Source organism: Rhinoderma darwinii, chromosome 5 (assembly GCF_050947455.1).
Source record: "Rhinoderma darwinii isolate aRhiDar2 chromosome 5, aRhiDar2.hap1, whole genome shotgun sequence".
Lineage (NCBI taxonomy): Eukaryota > Metazoa > Chordata > Amphibia > Anura > Rhinodermatidae > Rhinoderma > Rhinoderma darwinii.
This window is the reverse complement of record NC_134691.1, coordinates 291,191,729-291,215,116: the sequence shown is the minus strand read 5'-3', so window position 1 is coordinate 291,215,116 and position 23,388 is coordinate 291,191,729. Positions and strand designations below refer to the sequence as shown.

At 45.7% G+C, this 23,388-nt stretch overlaps 1 protein-coding gene across 2 annotated transcripts in view; it reads left to right on the top strand.

Annotated features, from left to right (window-relative positions):
- The first annotated feature begins 9,520 nt into the window (after positions 1-9,520).
- The window catches only part of PALS2 (protein associated with LIN7 2, MAGUK p55 family member), a 67,203-nt gene continuing 53,335 nt past the window's right edge, over positions 9,521-23,388 (top strand). The window contains exon 1 of one of the 2 annotated variants that reach the window (XM_075827277.1): positions 9,521-9,780. The gene's annotated coding sequence lies outside the window, so the exon portion shown is untranslated. Of the gene's footprint in view, positions 9,781-17,389; positions 17,421-23,388 lie in introns of those variants that run through there. The other variant, XM_075827278.1, reaches the window with a different exon arrangement.

Genomic DNA, 23,388 nt, shown 5'->3' with positions numbered 1-23,388 from the left:
CGGTACTCCGTCCAGCACTATATCATGGTACCCAGGGCCGCCATCAGGGGGGTATTAGGGGTACTGATGTGAGAGGCCCGGCCAAACCTAATTGAAAGGGGGGCCCGGCAAACTGCCGCGACTTGCCTTTGGTAGAAAAAAAACAGGCCCCTGCAATGGGGCCCGTTTTTTTCACCAAAAGAATGTCATGAGCTGCGGGCCCCCCTTTCAATTAGGTTTGGCCAGGCCTCTCACATCAGTACCCCTAATACCCCCCCTGATAGCGGCCCTGGGTAGCATGGGGGCCGTCAAACACCGCCGCCCGTGCGACCGATCGTGCGCACCCGCAAACTCCCGCGCATGCGCACCGGCGACCGCCTGGAACCGCGCACCGAATTTTGAGGCAGATTTTGACCTGCCCACACTATCTTGCCACGTTTTTTGCTGCGTTTTTTGCCCGCGGCGATTGAGGACAGCAGACAGAAAACGCAGCGAAAAATGCATTTTCTGCCTCCCATTGATTTCGATGGGAGGTCAGAGGCAGAACCGCGGCAAGAAAGGACGTGCTGCTTTTTCTTTTTTCCGCGACTGGCTCCCATTGATTTCAGATTAAATCAATGGGAGGCGGTTTTGGAAGTTGTTTGGTGCTGATTCTGACGCAGTGTCCGAGTCAATATCAAGGTCCAAAAACTCTGTGAACTGGGCCTTATTGTTAGGGCTTATTCAGACGAACGTGTAATACGTCCGTGCAACGTGCGTGATTTTCACGCGCCTCGCACGGACCTACCGTATATATCGGCGTACAAGACGACTTTTTACACCCTTAAAAAAATGTCAAAAGTGTGGGGTCGTCTTATATGCCGGATATTGTCTACATTAGGGATGCACGTTGCAGCCGCACAGCTCAGTATAGTAACACATGAATATATGGGAGCGCGGCTGCGGCTGTGTAATTCAGCCACAGCCCCGCTCCTGAGTCATGATAAGTTCGCGGGGTCAGGATGATGCAATGCGGCCAGCGCTGCACTAATGAGCGGCGGCACTGGAGACAGAACATGGCGGGCGCGCTACAAAACACCCCCATGTTCTGTCTTCAGTGCCTGAACTGCCGCTCATTAGTGCAGCGCCGGCCGCATCACCTCATGCTGACCGCGCGCGCACTTCCTGTCAGGAGCGGGGCAATGGCTGTATTACACAGCCGCAGCCCCGCTCTATAACGGCGGAGATCAGAGAAACCGCTCATCTCCGCCGTTATTCCCCTGAATGCTGCGATCACAGCTGACTGCAGCATTCAGGGGAAAGTGAGAAGGGGGGATGCCCCTGGATCGCGTCACAGGGAATTCCTGTGACGCGATCGAGGGCCATACCATATATGGGCAGACAGCCCAGGGTCTATTGACGGACCCCAGGGCTGTCTTACCATATTTCATGTTGTTAGGACATACCCAAGTATGTCCTAACAACTGCCTGTGTATTATCCGTCCACAGGTTAATGTACTGGCACATATCTGATATATGTCAGTACATTAAAGTTTAAAAGTAAAAACAAAGTATTGTTAAATTTTAAAAAAAATACACATTCACCTTTTTTACAATAAACATTAAAATAAGTCTCAATACATAAAATACACACATTCAGTAATGGCGCGGACAACAATGTTTTTGCATCATTTATGATGTGTACGCTGTAAAAAAATGAAATAAACACGGCTTTCATTCACTTATTAATGTGAGGCGCGAGGTGCGATGAATTTACCCTCCATGTTCCTCACATTAATAGTAATTAACCCCATCATGTACCTCGCACATTAACCCAATATGACTGAGAAACATGATGGGATTAATTACTATTAATGTGAGGCGCGTTCAAAATTCATCACACGTCGCGCCTCACATCAGAAAACGGAAGAATTTTTTTTTTATTACTGTTGGCAAAAGTATCGAAATTGGTATCGAAATCGCAATACTAAACGAAGTATCGGTATCGAAGTCCAAATTCTGGTATCGTGACATCCCTAGTCTACATATTGTCTACACACAGGTTGTGTGTTACCTTGTGAGCCTGCAGTCCGGTACACAGGCTCCCGGGATGCACGGAATCCGCCACGGATCTGAGGGAAGCCGGTATTAGCCGCCAGGGAACATCTCTGTAAGATCCTCTGGCCCGCCCTTTGCTCTCATTCCCTGCCTCTCAGATCTCGCGCGATGAAGCAGCCTATCTTCGCATGCGCGAGTTCAAAGAGACAGAGAGTCCTGGGTCCTGCCGCCGATGGCCATAGTGAAGCGCTCCTGCACGAAATGGTGAGTATATCTTAAATTCTATATTTTAAGGGTAAAAGTTGGGGGTCGTCTTATACGCCCAGTCGTCTTATACGCCGACATATACGGTATGTTACTCTATGGGGCCGTGCAGACTGTCAGTGATTTTCACGCAGCGTGAGTCCGCTGCGTAAAACTCACGACATGTACGATATTTGTGCATTGTTCGCGCATCACGCACCCATTGAAGTCAATGGGTGCGTGAAAATCACGCCCAGCACTTCCCAGCAGTATAAACTATGAATGAAAACAGAAAAGCACCACGTGCTACAAACATAGAGTGTCATAATGATGGCGGCTGCGCGAAAATCACGCAGCCGCGCATCATACGCTGCTGACACACGGAGCTGTTATGGACCTTTTGCATGCGCAGAACACCACGTTTTTGCGCGCGCAAAAAGCACACGCTTGTGTGAATCCGGCCTTAGGGTAGGAACACACTAGGCATGAACACTGCAGATTTTATGCAACACATTTTATTGTGGAAAATCTGCAGTGTATTACAGTCGCAGCAGAGTGGATGAGATTTAAACAAATCTCATTCACACGCTGCAAAAAAAGTGACCTGCAGTGTGGATTTTTAAGCCGCAGCATGTCAATTTATTCTGTGGAATCGCTGCTCCTCTGTTGCGGAAATGCTGCGGTTCTGCCGCAAAAATCACAAATGAGAAAAAAAAAAAGGTACTTTTTTAAATTGATAAAGTTTAGGCTTGCCCCGGCCGTAGTCCTGGTGACGCGATCCTCTATTCTTAGCGCAGCCCGGCCTCCTGTCATGACGTTTCATCCCATGTGACTGCTGCAGATTTTTTTTTGCCTGCAAAATACTGTGTGAACAGGGCCATACATAAACAGCACTTTGAGATAATTTACTCACTGTGTCAGAAGAGCTGCTCCCACTCCAGACCTCTTCCGGCGATGTCTTTCAGGCGAGGTCTTCGGTCCAGACGTCCAGTCCTTCACCTCCAGCCAGGCTCCAGGTAAGTTTTGTCCATGTGTGTCCGTGGCTGCGCGCGCTTCGTTCGCGGTATCGAGTGCGGGCGTTCGTGGGTGCGCGCTCGCGAGTGCGCACGCGCGGGCGTTTCCTTGTGCGCGCGATCGGGTGCACGCGCGCGGGCGGACGGTTTGACGGCCCCCCATGACGAGAGGAGGGGGCCCGCAGCAGCAGTAGCAGCTCACGACATTCTTTTTGTGAAAAAAACGGGCCCCATTGCAGGGGCCCGTTTTTTCCTACCAAAAGAATGTTGCGGCAGTTGCCGGGCCCCCCTTTCAATTAGGTTTGGCCGGGCCCCTCATACCAGTACCCCTAATACCCCCCTGAAGGCGGCCCTGACTGTGGCATCTAACCCCTTGGAAAGAGGCCCATCGCTCCCCCGCGCAATGCGATTGCAGGATGCCGATGGTTGTCATGGCAGCCCGACGGGCCTAATGAGGGCCCCAAATCTGCCAGCTTTGTGCTCCTAGCAATGCTTAATAGGAGCTGGTAGAAAAACACAATATATTGCAATACATACAAAAAAATATTAAAAGTTTAAAAAAAAAACTGTTTTCCTCTAAAGTGACGGAAAAAAAAACATACTTAGTATCACTGCGTCTGTAAAAGTTAGAAATATTACAATATAACATTATTTAACCAGCACGGTGAACGAGTCTCTGAAAAAAAAATAATAAAAAGTGATCAAAAATTCGTATGTACCCCCAAAATAAAACACAATAGCAATACAAAATATGGTTGTTTTTTTTAACAATTAGTTTTTTCTTTGTAAAAGTAGTAAAACATAAAAATAAATACATTTAGTATCACCATAATTGTATTGACGAATAGAATAAAGTTAAGATGTTGTTTTACCGCACGTTCGACACTGTAAAAACTAACCCCCCCAAAAAAATTATCCACAAAAGGTTTTATTTCCCATGCCGCCCTACAAAGAATTTTTTCCAGTACATTACAGTAAGGGTGTGTTCCCATCAGCGTTCGGTTTCCGTTGAGGAGTTCCGTCAGACCTTTTCATCGGAGGAACCCATCAACGGAAAAGCAAACGGAAACCATAGCTTCCATTTGCATTACCATAGATTTCAATGGTAATGTATCCGTTGCTAATGGTTTCCATTTTAGTCTCCGTTCCGTAAAGGTTTCTGGTTTTTTTTTTACCGAATCAATAGCGCAGTCGACGGAAAGTTGAATGGTTCCTCCGACGGAACCCATCAACGGAAACCGAACGCTGATGTGAATAGGCCAGAGTACAATAAATGGTTCAGTGAAAAACGACAACTTGTCCCGCATAAAACAAGCCCTCATACATCTATATCGGCGGAAAAATTAAAAAGTCATGGTTTTAGGAATATGGGAAGAAAAAACTAACAAATGGCTGTGGTGGCAAAGGGTTTAAGAGCACGACGAGGGTGTGACCAAACATCATTTCCACATCATGAATTGCGCAGCACTGCTTTTTTGTCAGTCCCTTAAAGTTCAATCCTGGATAATATGGACTGGAAAATAATAAGCTGTTTATGTCTACCGTGCACTGGCGTAGCTATAGGGGTCGCAGCGGTCGCAATTGCGACCGGGCCCCGAAGCCAGGGGGGCCCACGGCCCCCCGCACCACATCACTAAAAAGTTACTATAGTAACTCGGGCCGCGGGCCCCTGTTACTATAGTAACATACTTTACTTACCTTCCTGGTTCCGGATCGCAGCGGAGGTCCTGATGTCAGGCGCTGTGCGCAGCGCATGACGTCACAGCGCTATGCCGCCGCGCACAGCATCGAGACTACAGAACTCCCGCCGCGGCCGAAGAGGAAGGTAAGGTTAGCCCTGACTGGCGGGGTCTGACTCCCGGGACCCGCCAATCAGCTGTTTTGAAGGGGCCGCAGCACTCGTACGAGAGCTGCTCCCCTTCATTCCTGTCACTTCATTCCGGTCACACTGTGAATCCGTGTCGGCGATTCACAGTGTGGGCGAGTAGTGAAATGAAGGGGAAGCAGCTCTCGTACGAGTGCTGCAGCCCCTTCAAAACAGCTGATTTGCGGGTCCCGGGCGACACATCAGCTATTGATGGCCTATCCTGTGGATAGGCCATCAATGTTTAGGGACTGCACAACCCCTAAGCCTACGATGTATCAGGCTTAGGGGGCCCATGAGACAGGATCACAGATTGTGTGATCCTGTCTGCTGGGCCCTGTATCTAAGCCAATCACATGGTAGGCTTAGATACATGGCCCATGCGTGATCCTGTCTGCTGGGCCCTGTATCTAAGCCTACCACACTGTAGGTTTAGATACAGGGCCCCAGCACACAGTAATCTTATACTGTATAAGATTACTGTCTGCTGGACCCTGTATCTAAGCCTACCTTGTGGTAGGCTTAGATACAGGGTCCCACAGACAGTATCACACATGGGCCCTGTATCTAAGCTTTAGGGTATGTGCACAGACACTAATTACGTCCGTAATTGACGGACGTATTTCGGCCGCAAGTACCGGACCGAACTCAGTGCAGGGAGCCGGGCTCCTAGCATTATACTTATGTACGATGCTAGGAGTCCCTGCCTCGCTGCAGGACAACTGTCCCATACTGTAAACATGTTTTCAGTACGACACAGTTGTCCTGCAGCGAGGCAGGGACTCCTAGCGTCGTACATAAGTATGATGCTAGGAGCCCGGCTCCCTGCACTGTGTTCGGTCCGGTACTTGCGGCCGAAATACGTCCGTCAATTACGGACGTAATTAGTGTGTGTGCACATACCCTAAAACATGTGTTACTAATCATTTTTTGTGTGTTTTCTTACAGGTTCGGTCGTTGGACTACGGCGGATTCCAGGACTACTTCGATGACAGCTTTTTTTTTATTAATAAAATGGTTAATGAGGGTTGTGTGGGGTTTTTTTTTTTTTTATTTCAATAAAATATTTTTTCTATGTCTTTGTGTTTTTTTTTAAACTATATTACTACCGCCTTAGTAATGGCCGCCAGCTGATTGACAGCGTCCATTACTAAGGCAGGGCTTAGTGTTAGCTGATGCAGAGGCTAACACTAACCTCCATTATTACCCCGGTACCCACCGCCACCAGGGGTGCTGGGAAGAGCCGGGTACGATCCAGTACCTGACCATCTGTAGTGATGGTCGGCCACTGGGGTGGCCGCAGGCTGGTATTATCAGGAGGGGAAAGGCCAAAAACAGTGGCCCTTCCCATCCTGGTAATGCTAGGCTGCTGCTGCTTTATTGTATCTGGCTGGTTATGAAAATGGGGGGGAACCCACGTCATTTAAAAAAAAAAAAAAATAATTGGAAAGAACGATGTTGGGTCCCCCCCAATTTTCATAACCAGCCAGATACAACACAGCAGCAGCAGGCAGCATTACAAGGGTGGGAAGGGCCACTGTTTTTGGCCTTCCCCAGCCTAATACTACCAGCCTGCGGCCACCCCGGTGCCTGCCCGTCACTACAGATGGTCGGGTACTGGTTTGTACCCGGCTCTTCCCAGTACCCCTGGTGGCGGTGGGTACCGGGGTAATAATGGGGGTTAGTGTAGCCTCTGCACCGGCTAACATTAAGCCCCGCCTTAGTAATGGAGATTGTCAATCAGGCGGCGGCCATTACTAAGGCGGTGATAATAAAGTTTAAAAAGATACAAGCACATAGAAAAAATATTTTATTGAAATAAAAAAACACAACCCTCATTAACCATTTTATTGAGAATAAAAAAAACGCCGTCATTGAAGTCCTCGTATCCGAAGTCCAACAACCGAACCTGTAAAAAAAACACAAACACACAAAAATAATCAGTAACACATAAAGAAGCAAAATTATTATTCTTACCTATCCTGGGTCCAGCGCTGGAGCCGCAATGTCAGCGAGCTGGGCCCTGTATCTAATCCTATCATGTGTGGTACTGTCTGCTGAGCCACTGTATCTAATCCTATCATGTGTGGTACTGTCTGCTGAGCCACTGTATCTAATCCTATCATGTGTGATACTGTCTGCTGGGCCACTGTATCTAATGCTATCATGTGTGATACTGTCTGCTGAGCTGTGTATCTAATCCTATCATGTGTGATACTGCCTTCTGAGCCACTGTATCTAATCCTATCATGTGTGATACTGTCTGCTGAGCCACTGTATCTAATCCTATCATGTGTGATACTGTGTGCTGGGCCACTGTATCTAATCCTATCATGTGTGATACTTCCTTCTGAGCCACTGTATCTAATCCTATCATGTGTGATACTGTCTGCTCAGCCACTGCATCTAATCCTATCCATAGTTTATAGGGTCGTAGTGCTATAGATATGCTATGCTGTCTCATATACACACTTTTTTTTGGGCGGACACATATGTATTGGGGCTATTTCCCGGACATGTTAAGCCCTGAGGGTATGTTCACACGGCAGCGTCTGTTACGGCTGAAATTACTGTGCTGTTTTCAGGAGAAAACAGCACCGTAATTTCAGCCGTAATGGCATGTGCAGGCGTCTTTTGCTGCGTCCATTACGGAAGTAATTGAAGCTGGTTTTCCATGGAGTCCATGGAAAACGGCTCCATTTACGTCTGAAGAAGTGACAGGCACTTTAAAAAAAATGACCGTCGGCACAGAACATCGTAAGACCCATTCAAATGAATGGGCAGATGTTTTCCGACGCTTTTGAGCCGCATTTTCGGACGTAATTCAATGCTAAAACGCCCGAATTACGTCCGTAAATAGTGTGTGTGAACCCAGCCTTAGTGACGCCCCGGCTGCTAGTGCTGCATTGTTGGGTCACTTAGGAGACCCAGCGATGCAGCTGAAAGCAGACCGTCGGCCATGAGAAGTTTGCGGGGGGGGGGGGCCCAGTAAGAATTTTTGCATCGGGGCCCATGAGCCTCTAGCTACGCCCCTGCTACCGTGTAACTGAGCAAAACTATTCAGATTGTGGCCGAGTTATGGAGCTCATCACGTCTGCTAAGGTGATTTGCGCCTGAATAACGTCTTTCTGGAGATTCCCCTCTTTATAGGCATTAGCTGAAGCCTCTGCTGGCCATGACAACCAGGTACGGCATAAGCAACCGTGAAGCCAAAATATCCAATAATACAACTGTCAGCGGCAATACTTGGAGTATTTCCTATACAAACACAAGTGGCTCAATTGTCATGACCACCAAGTACGAGTACGTGTTTTACTGTTTTGTGATGTTTATTCAATAAAGTTGAGTTAGGCGGCTATATAGTTGACAGCTAGATCTCCCGCTCCCCACTAAACATGCATGCTCGGACCAGCCTAGTGTGCATGCTTATTTTAATGAGGAGAGGGGAACAGCTTGATGCCAGACACAGGACAGACAACGAATTGGACATGATGAAATCTAACATCAGGAGGCCTCCATACACATTAGATTGCCGGATGATCCCACCAAAATCAGCGGGTTTGGACAATTTGATCTAAACCTGATCACCAGCTTTAACCCTCTAATGACCGTCCACGGTGCACTCATAGCTACGTCCGGTGTATTTATGGGCTGAGGGGGGCAGGTGGAGCGCTCCGTCTCCCCATGAAAAAAATGGACTCATAACTAATAATCTGTTGTACATTTTGATCGCTCCTAGTAGCCAAACAGCACATTTTTGGGCCGCTTTGGCTAATAGGTGACTGGACCTGTCCCTCTTATATAGGGTAGCATATTCAGCTGGCAGATCCGATTCAATGGTTACCCACAAGGGAAAAGTCACGGGCGCCTGGCAATGATAGCCAAAATTTCAACCATGTCGATATTTTTCGCAATCGTCATTCACCGTAGAGAAACATGCAGGTAATCAGATGTCGCTGTGCTGCCCTAACCTACGTAAGATGAAAAATTGATCTGCCCAATGCATTCATGACTCGGCGAAACTGCAATAGGCCAATAGAATTCCCTCATCTCTAGTACCCGTGAAATAATAACAAATATATATTTTTACACATATTCTCCAGAAACATTGCCGTACATGTCCATGAGTAATATTTGCAGCTCTTATTACTTTGAGCTTAGAGCTCAGCTTCTTTAATAATGACAATAATCTTCCCGGCTTTTTATGAAGCGCAGCGCCTCCGGCCGGGACAGAAATCCTGATAATCAGCTGTCAATCACACGATGGGGCGGGGTCACAGGGGAGGCGCCGACTGCTCATTGAATTCTAAATGACGTAACGTTGCGCTGCTCACGGGCGCCCGAACGTGACGTCAACAACCCTAATAGGCGCGCGCGCTGAGGCTGCGCGCTCCCGTGTAGCTCTTCCCCGCTAATTCGGGGCCGCGCCGCTGCTCGTTCACAGTAGCGCTGACGCCGGCTGTGCTCACGGAGAGTTCGTGAGGAAAAGAAGGATCGCGGGTCACATGTCAGCGGTTATCACCTTCTGTCTGCCCGTTATCCAGTGACAGAACGGCAGACCGCGGCCGCATCGGAGCTGTGAGCACGCATCGGAGCTCTCTTTATTATCCCCCGTTCTACTGACAGACAGCGCGCCCGGAAGAGGTGAGTGGCTGTCACCGGTCAGTAGCGCTGTGATTTGTGTCCTGGCTATTCAGCAGCGGCGGCGTGTGCTGGCGGTGTACCGCTCACTGTCCCCGCATGTCACCTACAGCAGGAGCCTCGTAACGTTGTATTACTATACTTGTGTGTGGACCGGGCTCCTTCATATGTGACATGTGGCAGTAACGTGTCTCATGTGCAGCACGTATAGACACATGCTCCTCCACATACATGTATGCCTGGTCTAATATCACGTGTCATTGTAGTGTCCGTACCCCATGACCCTGCCTCTGTGCTGCACTGCCCGAAGTGTCTGCTGCTGGGGAAGCCCTCTCAATCAATGGACCAGCTTAAGGACGAGGGGGGGCTCACTACTGCTGCTGCCCTCTTTAATTCAGTCTTCCTCCGGAGGGGGGCGGTTTAGTAATAGGTGTAGTAATGTGTATGTATGTATGTATGTATATATATATTAGAAACCTAAATAAAAAATGATTTTTTGATCATATAAAGAAACTGGTGTAGAATTTATTTTATTTTTTTCTTCTGGCGACCAGTGCAGATTTCTGTGTTGGGCGAGTTATATGATCCCTGTAGTGAAGCGGCCGGCCTCCTGAGGAGCACTGCCAGGGACTAGACTAGTATGTGCCCTGTCACTCGCTGGAGCTGTAGGCTTAGCACTAAAGAGGACATGTCACCTCTCCTGACATGTCTGTTTAGTAATTACTTGTATTCCCCATGAAATAACAGTTCTGGAGCATATTTTAAGAGAGCTCTACCTTGTGCTATTCCTCTGTTATTCCGCCTAGAAATTTATGAATAAATTGACAACTGGGTGTTACCAGTTGGGTGTGAGTTACTACACAGACTGACGCTGTCCAATCAGAGCTGGCAGTGTGACTGCGTGGGGACACACCCCTTTAGAAAATGGACCGGTAACACCCAGTTGTCAATTTATTTATACATTTCTAGGAGGAATAACCGAGGAATCGCACAAAGCAGAGTTCCAGTATTTAGTAAAATAGACATGTCAGGGGAGGTGACCGCTCCTCTTTAAAGCTTTATATTCAGTAAATAAGAGAAGGGCAGAGATAGTGATTGTATAGCGCCTACTAGACTGGAGTTTAGGGCTGCCGTGAGCTGATTCTTCAGTCCTTATGCTAAGGACATGGTGGCATTTCTGGAGGATGGAGCTGTCAGCAGCTTCCCTCAAATCAATGCTGCCTCATAAGCATCGGCAACTGAAGCGGCAAACGGTACCCCAGTTTATGTGCCAGTTGATTTACCCTCTTATGAGCATTTTAGAGATGCCCTTATGTAATGTCTTATGACCGCTGAGTTGAGGGTGCCATAGTCCTGAGACAGTTGGTGTTTTATTTATATAAAGGCATCTGTAAAATCCTCACGAAGGGTTGGTGAGAACGTTAGGACTCTTAGCATCGTTGACTGGAGGGGGGAGCGGCTGTCTCATCCTTTTCTGCAGCAAAACGTGAGCCCCCAACTCTGTAGAGCTCCCGCTGTATAATATAAGCATCTGTAAGATGCCCCATAAAGGGTTAAAGCGCCACGGTCTCATGATAGTGCTCCACATAGATGTTCGATCAGAGGAACCCGGCGATGACCCTTGTGATTAGGGCCGCTGAGGCAGAAAGTGAAATGTTGTCCATCCCCAATGGTAATTTGCCAAAGTGCTGCCCCCTGCAGTTCAGGAAGAGTATGGTCTGAGGGGAAGCTCTCCATGAATGATGCACACCTGGTTGGGAAGCCGATAGATCAGGGTGGTGAGATTTTATTAATCCTGACCCTTCTCCTGGTTCTATATCCGTTCCTTAGTTCTCTGGATGCCAGTCTATCGGTGGCATAGCACTCTGCTCCTGAATCCTGGCCAACTGTATGGACTTTGTATGTTCTCCTTGGGTTTGTTCCAGGTAACCTGGTTTCTTCCCACACTCCAACAACGTACTGATAGCAGAGTCTGCCTTGTATGTGTATCTCTGGTATGGGGAGATTGGGAGAGCAGGAATTGACGTGAGTGAATACAGCCGGTGTACGGCGCTGTAGAATATGTTGGTGCTATAATATACACTAATGCTATATTTTTATACAATAGTTTATAATTCTGTGATAAGAAATGATCTCATAAAACAAGTGGTCATGTGTTTTATAGTCTTACAGATCTTTTTTTCTTCTAATGTTTGTGTGTCTTTTAGCTCTTCATCTTTTATATCACTCATACAAGTGGTTTCACCTTGCAGCTGCCATATAGTCTGAATATAAAAAGCGCTCTGCGTTCTTCAGGGTTGAAGCCTGTAGCTACAGTCTAAGGGCTTATTCAGACGAATGAGTGGAAACTCGGGCCGGAAAAATGGCTGTTTTTCACCACCGAGTCTCACCCGTGCTGGACCAGTTTCACGGGTCCCTCATAGACTTGATTCTATTGAGGGATCTGTAAAAATGGAAGAAATTAGGTAATGTCCTATATTTTCACGGGCCCTTCACACTGTCCGTTAAAACAGCTTTGTGAACAGCCCCATTGAATTTCATGGGTCCGTGTGCTGTCCGGTTTTTTTTTCTTTTTAACGGATAGCACACGGACGTATAATACACATGTCTGAATATGCCCTAAGGTTCTTTGTCTTTAACTCCTGGGTGACATTTGAAATGCATTTACAACACTGGGATGGTGCTGTCACAGGAGTTGTGCCCACACTATCCGCAACGGGTGTCAGTTGTATATTACAGCTGACGCTCTGGCCGCGATCGGAGATACGATGTGTTTTTTAACCCCTCAAATGCCGCTGTCAATAGCGAATGCGACATCGAAGTAGTTACTCAGAGGGAGGGGGCTCCCTCTACAATGCAGTCGTTGGGTGCTGATGGACAAACGAAGGCCCCCAGGTTTGCCATGTCTGTTTTACACAGACAGGCAGAATATATAGAAGTATTACAGTATATTATGTAAGCGTACAAACGATTGGCGGGTCAAGTTCCCTGGTGGGACTATTAAAAAAAAAAAGTACAAGATTTTTAAAACTATCCAGTTAAAAAGCCATCCGCTTCTGACACTGACCACTGCATAACTGACGGTGCCCGGAGGCAGGTGGAACAGATGATCGTTCGCGTGTCGGACCCCCACTGATCATATACTGATTACCTATCCTGTGGATAGATCATCAGTATGAAAAACTGCCCCATGCCTGTACAACCCCTTTAAGAAAGGGTCTGGGCTCTGGCTGGGCCATCCCAAAGCGTTGATCTTCTTCCGGTGAAGCCATTCTTTTGTCGACTTGGAGGTGTGCTTTGGGTCGTTCTTGTGCTTCATCTTCAGCTTTTTAGCAGAGGCCTGCATGTTTTGTGCCAATATTAACTGATCTCTGGAACTGTTCATAATTCCCTCCACCTTGACTAAAGCCCCAGTTCCAGCTGCAGAAAAACAGCCACAAAGTATAATGCTGCCTCCACCATGCTTCACTGTTGGTATGGTGTTCTTTTGGTGATGTGCAGTGTTGGCTTTGCGCCAAACATACCTTTTGGAATTATGGCCAAAAAGTCCAACCTTGGTCTTATTAGACCATAAGGCCGGATTCACACGAGCGTGTTCGGTCCGTGATGTACGGTCCGTATGTCACCCGCGTTTCCCGGACCGAACACGCTTCAGGGAGCCAGACTCCTAGCATTGTAGTGATCTATGATGCTAGGTGTCCCTGCCTCTTCGGATCTGCTGTCCCGTACTGAAAGCATGATTACAGTACGGGACAGTTTTCCCGCAGCGAGGCAGGGACTCCTAGCGTCATAGATATCTAGGACAATAGGAGTCCGGCTCCCTGCAGTGTGTTCGGTCTGGGAAATGCGGCCGACATACAAACCGTATATCGCGGACCGAACACGCTCGTGTGAATCTGGCCTAACATGTTTATACTTGATGTGGGTCTCTGCAAAACATATTCGGGCTCGGATGTTTTTCTTTGTTAGAAAAGGCTTCCGTCTTGCCACCCTACCCCACAGCCCAGACATATGAAGAATACGGGAGATTGTTGTCACGTGCACTACACAACCAGTACCTGCCAGAAAGTCCTGCAGCTCCTTTAATGTTGCTGTAGGCATCTTGCTAGCCTCCCAGACCAAATTTCGTCTTGTCACCAAGTTTTGAGGGACGTCCGGTTCTTGGTAATGTCACTATTGTGCCAAATGTATTCCACTTCTTGATAACGGTCTTCACTGTGTTGCATGGTATATCTAATGCCCTGGAAATTCTTTGGTACCCTGACTGACTGATGCCTTTCAACAATCAGGTCCCTTTAATGTGTTGTAAGCACTTTACGGGCCATGGCTTTTGCTGTCACAAGTAACAAAGAAAATGTCAGGAAAATCCTAATAGAACAGCTGAACTTTATATGGGGTTACTCAGAATCACTATCTAATGGCAGCTGTGTATTGACTGCTATTTAACATGAGTTTAAATGTGATTGGCTAAGGCTAGATTAAGACGGGCGTTGTGCATCTTGGATGTGAAAAACGGCCGCTTTTCACGTCTGAGGTGCATCTGTGTTCTGCGATGTGGGACGCGATATCAGTCATCCCCCATGGACTAGTCTATGGAGGGATGTGTGAAAAAATAAGACATGTCCTATTTTCTCACGGATCCTTCACACGGTTCGTTGAAACAACGACTGTGTGAACGGCCACATTGACCTAGGAGGAGCGCCTGTAGTTCTGTGACTGGTACAGCAGGCGTTTGCCATAGATACTACCGTGTATAAATGCCGGCCCTGGGTCTCTTTCGACAGTGATTCCTTATCTATGTTCACACTGCTTATTTTCAGCCTTTTTTCGGGTCGTAAACTGCTGGGAAAACGGAAGCTGAATATGCCCAAAAAACAGCGGGCCATTGATTTCAATGGAACGAAACGCCGTTTTTCCCAACGGTGCCCCGTAAAAAGTGCATGTCCCTTCTTGAGCCATTTTTGGAGTCTTTTTTTTTTTTCTTCATTGGGTCAATAGAAAAAAAGCCCCAAAAGCGGCTGCAAAAAAACGCTTGATGCTTTTATAACTGCTGAAAATTGAAAACCGTTCCGTATTTTACAGCTGCTTTTAGTTTAGCGTGTGCACATACCCTAAATGGCTTGTAATAAAGAAGATGTTCTTGGTCCTTGACTGGTGCATGAAGTTTGTGAGGTGAGGGGCTCTACCTATATTACAGTTGGATCACCGCAGACGTCAGATGTGTTCGCTTTCTCGCACTTTATTCTATTGTCCGGTCTTATCTTTTACTTGGCAGCCTCCTGTTAACAGAACATGTTGAGCTGATTGCTTCTTGGAATCCTCATTGTCTTTCTGCTCCTTTACTTCATGCATACAACATTTCTTAGAGTCCAGTTTATAGAGGCTATAGGAGATTCAGTAAGTGTGACTTTTCTCTATCTTTATATAGCACCGACGTATTTTGCAGCATCTGTCCCTTGTCACTGGCGTTGACTTTAAAGAGGCTCTGTCACCAGATTTTGCAACCCCTATCTGCTATTGCAGCAGATCGGCGCTGCAATGTAGATAACAGTAACGTTTTTATTTTTTAAAAAACGAGCATTTTTGGCCAAGTTTTGACCATTTTTGTATTTATGCAAATGAGGCTTGCAAAAGTCCAACTGGGCGTGTTTAAAAGTAAAAGTCCAACTGTGCGTGTATTATGTGCGTACATCGGGGCGTTTTTACTTCTTTTACTAGCTGGGCGTTAGGAATGGGAGTGTATGATGCTGACGACGAATCAGCATCATCCACTTCTGTTCATTAACACCCAGCTTCTGGCAGTGCAGACACACAGCGTGTTCTCGAGAGATCACGCTGTGACGTCACTCACTTCCTGCCCCAGGTCCTGCATCGTGTTGGACACATCGGCACCAGAGGCTACAGTTGATTCTGCAGCAGCATCAGCGTTTGCAGGTAAGTCGATGTAGCTACTTACCTGCAAACGCCGATGCTGCTGCAGAATCAACTGTAGCCTCTGGTGCCGATGTGTCCTCGCTCGTTGGACACGATGCAGGACCTTGGGCAGGAAGTGAGTGACGACACAGCGTGCCAGAAGCTGGGCGTTCTGAAGAGAAGTGGATGATACTTCTCGTCAGAACGCCCAGCTAGTAAAAGAAGTAAAAACGCCCCGATGTACGCACATAATACACGCCCAGTTGGACTTTTACTTTAAACACGCCCAGTTGGACTTTTACTTTAAACACGCCCTGTTGTACTTTAGAAAGCCTCATTTGCATAAATACAAAAATGGTCATAACTTGGCCAAAAATGCTCGTTTTTTAAAAATAAAAACGTTACTGTAATCTACATTGCAGCGCCGATCTGCTGCAATAGCAGATAGGGGTTGCAAAATCTGGTGACAGAGCCTCTTTAAGCTCTTAAAGAGGTTGTCCCACAATTGACAATCATCACCTATCCACTGGATAAGTGATAATTGTCTGATCGCTGGGGACCCAACAACTGGGACCAGCAACTAGTGGGAGAACAGGGATCACGAACCCCCGTTCCTCCGCAGTGTTCGACCGCAGTGAGGAGGACATTGAACAAAGCAGTGGTCGAGCATGTGCGGTGCCGCTCCATTAAGTCTATGGGAATGACAGAAACAGCTGAGTACAGTGCTCAGCTGTTTGTCAGTCCTAAAGACATTGAATGGAACGGCTTGCGCATGCTGGATATCTGCTCCATTCAAGCTTCTCAGTGTGGGGGGTGCAGTGAGGGGAAACTGGTGTTTTAGGCCCCACAGCAATCAGACAATTCTCACCGATCATGTGGACAGGTCATAATTGTTGACATTCCCTTTAGGCCTGGACCACGCTGAGCAGCAATGCTGCAGATTTTCCATGCGGATTACAGTCCCAGCCATGTGGATGAGATTTAAACAAATCTCACTCACGTGCTGCGGAACGTTTTCCACGTGGAAATCAAAGCATGCATAGATTTTCAAGTTCGCAGTACCCTCTTTCTGGATGTTCACATGCGGATTACTCTTTTCAATGTAAAAGGGGAGAAATTTACAGAGAATCGACAGAGAAATCCGCACCTGTAGGGTACCCTTAGGGTATGTTCACATGGCTTATTTTCAGCCGTTTTTCGGGCTGTAAACGCCTCCAAACATCTGCCCATTGATTTCAATGGGAAAAACTGCGTTTCATACCCACTGGGCGTTTTTTTTACTAAAAAAAAAAAACAGGGCGTAAAAAAAGGCCCCGTAAAAAAGTGCATGTCCCTTCTTGAGCAGTTTTTGGAGCCGGTTTTCATTGTCTCAATAGAAAAACAGCCGTAAAAAAACGCATCAAAAAATGGCTGTTGCATAAAAAATGGCTGTTGCATAAAAAATGGCTGTATAATGCCTCTTACACGCAGGGTCCACCTGTAAACTATCATATCTAAGTTTATAACGCTGCAAAAATTACCAATTCCCAAGAAAACAATTTAAATATGCATTGTATTATAGTAATGATTATCAACCAAGATGGCGACCGCGTGCCCTTCAAGGTTCTAATCCATTAGTTTCTGTTTTCCAGTATTTAACATCTGCATGTCTGTGTTTGGATGGGGTCTTTAACCCCTTAGTGACCAAGCTTGTTTGGACCTTAATGACCAAGCCAAATTTGTCAAATCTGGTATGTGTGACTTTATCAGAGAATAACTCTGTGAAAGTTTTGAATATCCAAGTAATTCTGACATTGTTTTTTCGTCACATGTTGTACTTTATTTTAGTGGTAAAAGTAGACTGATACGATTTGCGGAAATAACTTAAAAAATAGAAAAATTGAAGAAATTTTGTAAAAATTATCATTTTTCCCTATTTTTAACTGCAATATGTCACATATGTACACACATACTGTACAATTTTTTTTTATTAAATATATATTTCCATCTCTTTACTCTATTTTGGCAGCACTTTTGAAAAAAAAAAATAATTTTTGAGCAATTTAGAGGACTTACAAGTTAAGTAATAATTGTATAAATTTTGTAGTACATTTTGTTTTCCTGCACCAAGCCAGGTTTTCATAGGCTCATAGGTGTCAGAATGGTGGAAACCCCCACAAGTGACCCCATTTTGAAAACTAGACCCCTTAAGGTATTTATTAAGGGGTGTTGTAAGTATTTTGACCCCACAGTTTTTTTGTAAGAATTCATGCAAAGCAGGCATAAAAAAATATAATTTAACTTTTTTCATAAAAGTATCACTTTGAAGACCGATTTCTTTGTAAAGCGACCATGAGAATGAAGAAACACACCCAAAAATCTATCACCCTGTTTCTCCTGTTTTCAAAAATGCCCCCATTGTGACCCTAATGCGTTGCCTGGACACACGACAGGGCCCGAAAGGGAGGGAGCACCCGGAGGCTTTCAGGACTCATATTTTGCTTGAAAATGTTTTAGGCCCCACTGTACATTTGGAGAGGTTTTGAACTACCAGAACGATAGAAACTCCCCATAAACGACCCCATTTAGAAAACTAGACCCCTTAAGGTATTTATCTAGGGGTGTAGTGAGTATTTTGACCCCACAGTTTTTTGCTAAATTTAATGCATAGCAGGTGAAAAAAAATAAAAATTCACTTTTGTAATAAAAGTATCACTTTGAAGACCGATTTCTGTGTAAAGCGACTATAAGAATGAAGAAACACACGCCAAAATCTATCACCCTGTTTCTCCTGTTTTCAAAAATTCCCCCATTGTGACCCTAATGTGTTGCCTGGACACACAGCAGGGCCCGAAAGAAAGGGAGCACCCGGAGGCTTTCAGGACTCCTATTTTGCTTGAAAATGTTTTAGGCCCCACTGTACATTTGGAGAGGTTTTGAACTACCAGAACGATAGAAACTCCCCATAAACGACCCCATTTAGAAAACTAGACCCCTTAAGGTATTTATCTAGGGGTGTAGTGAGTATTTTGACCCCACAGTTTTTTGCTAAATTTAATGCATAGCTGGTGAAATAAAATAAAAAAAACACTTTTTATATAAAAGTATCACTTTGAAGACCGATTTCTTTGTAAAGCGAACATGAAAATGAAGAAACACACCCCAAAATCTATCACCCTGTTTCTCCTGTTTTCAAAAATACTCTCATTGTTGCCATAATCTGCTTATTAGACGTGTGGCTGGGCCAAAAAGAGAGGGAGCACCCTTTGGCTTTCAGGGCACAATTGAATAAATTCTAGGCCCCATATCATGCATTTAGAGGCATTGAGCTGCCTGAACAAAAAAAAACCACGCAGAAATGACCCCATTTTAAAAACTAAACCCCTAAAGGTATTCATCTAGTGGTGTAGTGGGCATGCGGACCAAAAATTTTTTAAAGGAGGAAATAATGGGTATCATTTCAGACACTATGGGTATATAATGTTTTCTTGAAGCTTTTATTACGTTTCCACATGAAATAGAGGAGACGTGGTAGAAGGTTATTTTGTTAGAAATATGCCACATTAATAAATTTGTGCGGCACAGAATAGAAGTGAAGCCGTGTATTCATAACGGATACATGTTGCTATAGACGTATTTGCCTGTACTTATGACTATGTCTTGCTGAAGAAGCAGTTGGTGCCATTATGATGTCATTGTGGACAGAATTCTGTCCTAATATAAAATCAGTCAGAGAGGAAAAAATAAACTGTACTGGAGTGACGGGCAATATCTTCAAACAAATGGAGGAAAATGTATCCAACTATGTTGCAAACTCGAGTCTGTTCACTAGATAGAAGAACACCTGCAGGGCTGTCATGACAAGGATTTTTTTTTTCAGTGACTGGTTGTACAACGTCTCTTTAGCTCCATCAATCCTTATGAGGGACGAATGTGCCAAGTGACGCGGTACACCATAACAGACCCCTGCCCGGCAAGGTAGGAACCGCTATGTGCACAAAACAACCAATCACCTACAGAATATATAAAAGGACAGTGTCCAAAACCATCTATAGGAACAGTAAAGGATCACTAATCCCCAAAATGAGTATTTCCAGAAGAACCGTAACAAAGCCCATGGTGTATTGATAAGGAACAGCTCGATTATTAGAGATCCTCCAAATAAAAAAAAAAGATCATGCCCGTATCACGGTACAGAATTAGGAATGTAACAGCCGTATGTGGCAGGACATAGTCATAAGAACAGTCAAAATAAAAAAATTGTGGATGTGGGATTTTGTACTGGACAATTAATTCCAGCACTTGATCACCCACAAATAAATAAAAAAAATCATAAGGGGTAAAATTAGTTTCACGGTCTGAAAAAAATGTGCTCTACAACCTCTCCCACAAGAAATAATCCCTACTTGGAAAGCCCACGAACTAAAAAGAAAATATAAAGAAATTGACTCCCTAAAAAGGCCCCCAACCCATTATTTTTTTTTGTGTTAAATTCTAGTAATTTGCAACCGTGTGAAAGGTTTCGAAACAGGGATAGTTACAAAGGGCTGGTTTTGATGGACACATGGGGCAATAAAAGCGGGTATCCCTCCTCCTGCCATGCCTGCTACATACCCGACACCTTTTTTGGGGATATTTTTGGGTCTCAGTGGAGGGAATAGGGTGTAAAAAGTGGCGCTCTGAAAGCCTGCGCACATCCTCAGATTCGCAGGATTGTGCCGGTATAGTGGACTCAAAAAGGAGATGCTCAATGACCTTCTCCTGAAATTGAAGGAAAGTGAGCGTTCCTTGGGCTTTTTTGAAAATAACAAAACTGTTATAGGTAGCAACCTGGATGAGGTAGATTGCTACCTTTTTGTACCAGGCCTTATTTTTGCGCTTCACCAGGTAAGGCTGAAGCACCTGGTCGGAAAGGTCTACACCCCCCATAAATTTGTTGTAGTCTGTTACACAGACAGGTTTCTGCTTTGCAGTGGTAGCCCCCCTCTCCGTAATTGCCACAGTGGTGTCCGTGTGTACGGTGGACAGCATGTAGACATCCTTCTTGTCGGCCCACTTCACTGCAAGCAATTCCTGACTTGCAAGGGCCATGGATGTTCCCTTTCCCAAACGCCTGGACACCAACTGTTGTGGGAGTCCCACTCTGTTCTTCCGTACTGTCCCACAGGCCCCTGTATTTGCAGCATGGAGGGCTTTATAAAGGGCAACGCTGGTATAAAAATTGTCTGTATAGACGTGGTACCCCTTGTGCAGAATTGGCTCCATTAGGTTCCACACAATTTTGCCAGAGGTGCCAATAGTTTCTGGGCAGCCTGGGGTATAAATTTGGCAGTCCCTGCCTTCATAGATTTTGAAACCGCAGGTGTAACCCGTTGTGCTCTCGCAAACTTTGTACAATTTCACCCCATATCTGGCTCGTTTGGAAGGGATGAATTGACGAAAGGAAAGACGCCCTTTGAAGCTCATGAGCGATTCATCTACTGACAAATTTTTGTCAGGGGTGTACAACTTTAAAAATAAATCATTTAGAAGGGTGATTAATGGCCTTAATTTATTAAGCCGATCATAAGCTGGGTCACTTCTTGGGGGGACTTGGGAATTATCAGTAAAATGCATGAATCGCATTAGGGCCTCATAGCGGTTTCTGGACATCACTGCTGCAAATACAGGGGTAGCGTGGACAGCACTACAAGTCCAGTAGGACCGGACAGAGGGTTTTTTAACCAAACCCATATTGAGGGTAATGCCTAAAAAAATTTTTATTTCTGGGACACTTGTGGGGCTCCACATTCTGGAGTACATAGACGCAGGCTTTTGTAGAACAAACTGCCTAGCATACAGATTAGTCTGCTGGACTATCAAGTCTAGGACCGTATCACATATAAATAAATTAAAAAAATTATAGGGGGTAAAATTTTGGACGTCGACACTAATTCCTGGGGTCGCTTCAAATTGGGGTACTTGGGGGGAAAATGATAGTGCAGGATCCCACATCACGGGAGGGACTGCAACACTCGGCCCTGCACTTGACACCTCTACAGCGACTGACGTATCCACCACCATAGGACTATGGGGTTCAGCGGTGGAATTAGAATCGTCACTGTCACTGTCTGGAACAAATTCTGAAGCGGTGTCTGTTTCGCTTTCAGAAGTGTCGGAACATAGCAAGGCGTAGGCTTGCTCCGCGCTGTACATACGCTGAGACATATTTATAGATGTGTATGTATATATATATATATATATATATATATATATATATATATATATATATGCCCTATAAGTCCTAACCCTAAAGTAAACCTAAAATCCTAAAAACGACACAAATTTTTTTTTTTTTTATATATATATTTTTTTTTTTTTTTATATAACAGACGTAAAATTAATTCTAAACGGCCCTAAACACGAACGCTAAACTAGCCCTAACCCTAAAGTAACGCTAAACTAACGGTAAACTAGCACTAACGCTAAACTAGCGCTGACGCTAAACTAGCGCTGACGCTAAACTAGCGCTGACGCTAAACTAGCGCTGACGCTAAACTAGCGCTGACGCTAAACTAGCGCTGACGCTAAACTAGCGCTGACGCTAAACTAGCGCTGACGCTAAACTAGCGCTGACGCTAAACTAGCGCTGACGCTAAACTAGCGCTGACGCTAAACTAGCGCTGACGCTAAACTAGCGCTGACGCTAAACTAGCGCTGACGCTAAACTAGCGCTGACGCTAAACTAGCGCTGACGCTAAACTAGCGCTGACGCTAAACTAGCGCTGACGCTAAACTAGCGCTGACGCTAATCTAGCGCTGACGCTAATATAGATTTGATATATTATATATATATGTATGTATATGTAACGATGATTTTTTATCACTTTTTTTCTTTCTTCACAGCACAGGACTTAGACTGATTTCTCTCTCCTCTCAGAACAACTACAATGGGAGGAGAGAGAAACACAGCCCATGTCCTGGCTGTGTTTTGAAAATAACTGTCAGTGATCTCTGTGATAGGTTTTATCACAGAGATCACCTGATCAGGGACCAGTCACAACGGTCCCTGATTGTTGCTGTGCCAGATGACGACACAGGTAAGTTATGCAAAGCGCACTCGGGCGCCATTTTGGGGGGGGGGGAATCGGACCGTGGGGGGGGGATCGGACCGGGGGGGGGGGATCGAACCAGGGGGGGGGATCGGACATGAAGGGGAATCGGACGGGGGGGGGGGCGCACTATTTACCCATTCTCTCTCCTCTCTAAGGAGTTATTCCATGAGAGGAGAGAGAAATGGCGATTATCCGCCGGTTTAGCGTGAACGCCGTGAAATAGCGATTCACGACGATCACGTGACCAGAGACCACTCGTTATGGTCTCTGGTCGTTGCCCCGAACTCTCAGCTACCTCCGGTAGCTGAGAGAACGGAGCCCCGATCATTAATTTCGGCGCTACTTTAGGCTAATGCGATCACGTTAAAAGGCGTCGCATTAGCCTAAAGCCCATTAGTGAGGAACGTAAAAAGGCGTACTGTTGGTCACTAAGGGGTTAAAGGATTGTCTGGTTTTAGCTAATGTTTTTTTTTTTTTTTGTTCGTTCTACAATTTTTCAATATAGTTTCTGTATTCAAGATCTGTCATTCATCAAGGTAATTTATTATTTACTCCCAGTGGATAAAATCTTGTCCATGGTCATGTGATGGACACGCAGGTGCTGAGATCGTTAGACGACAGCCCT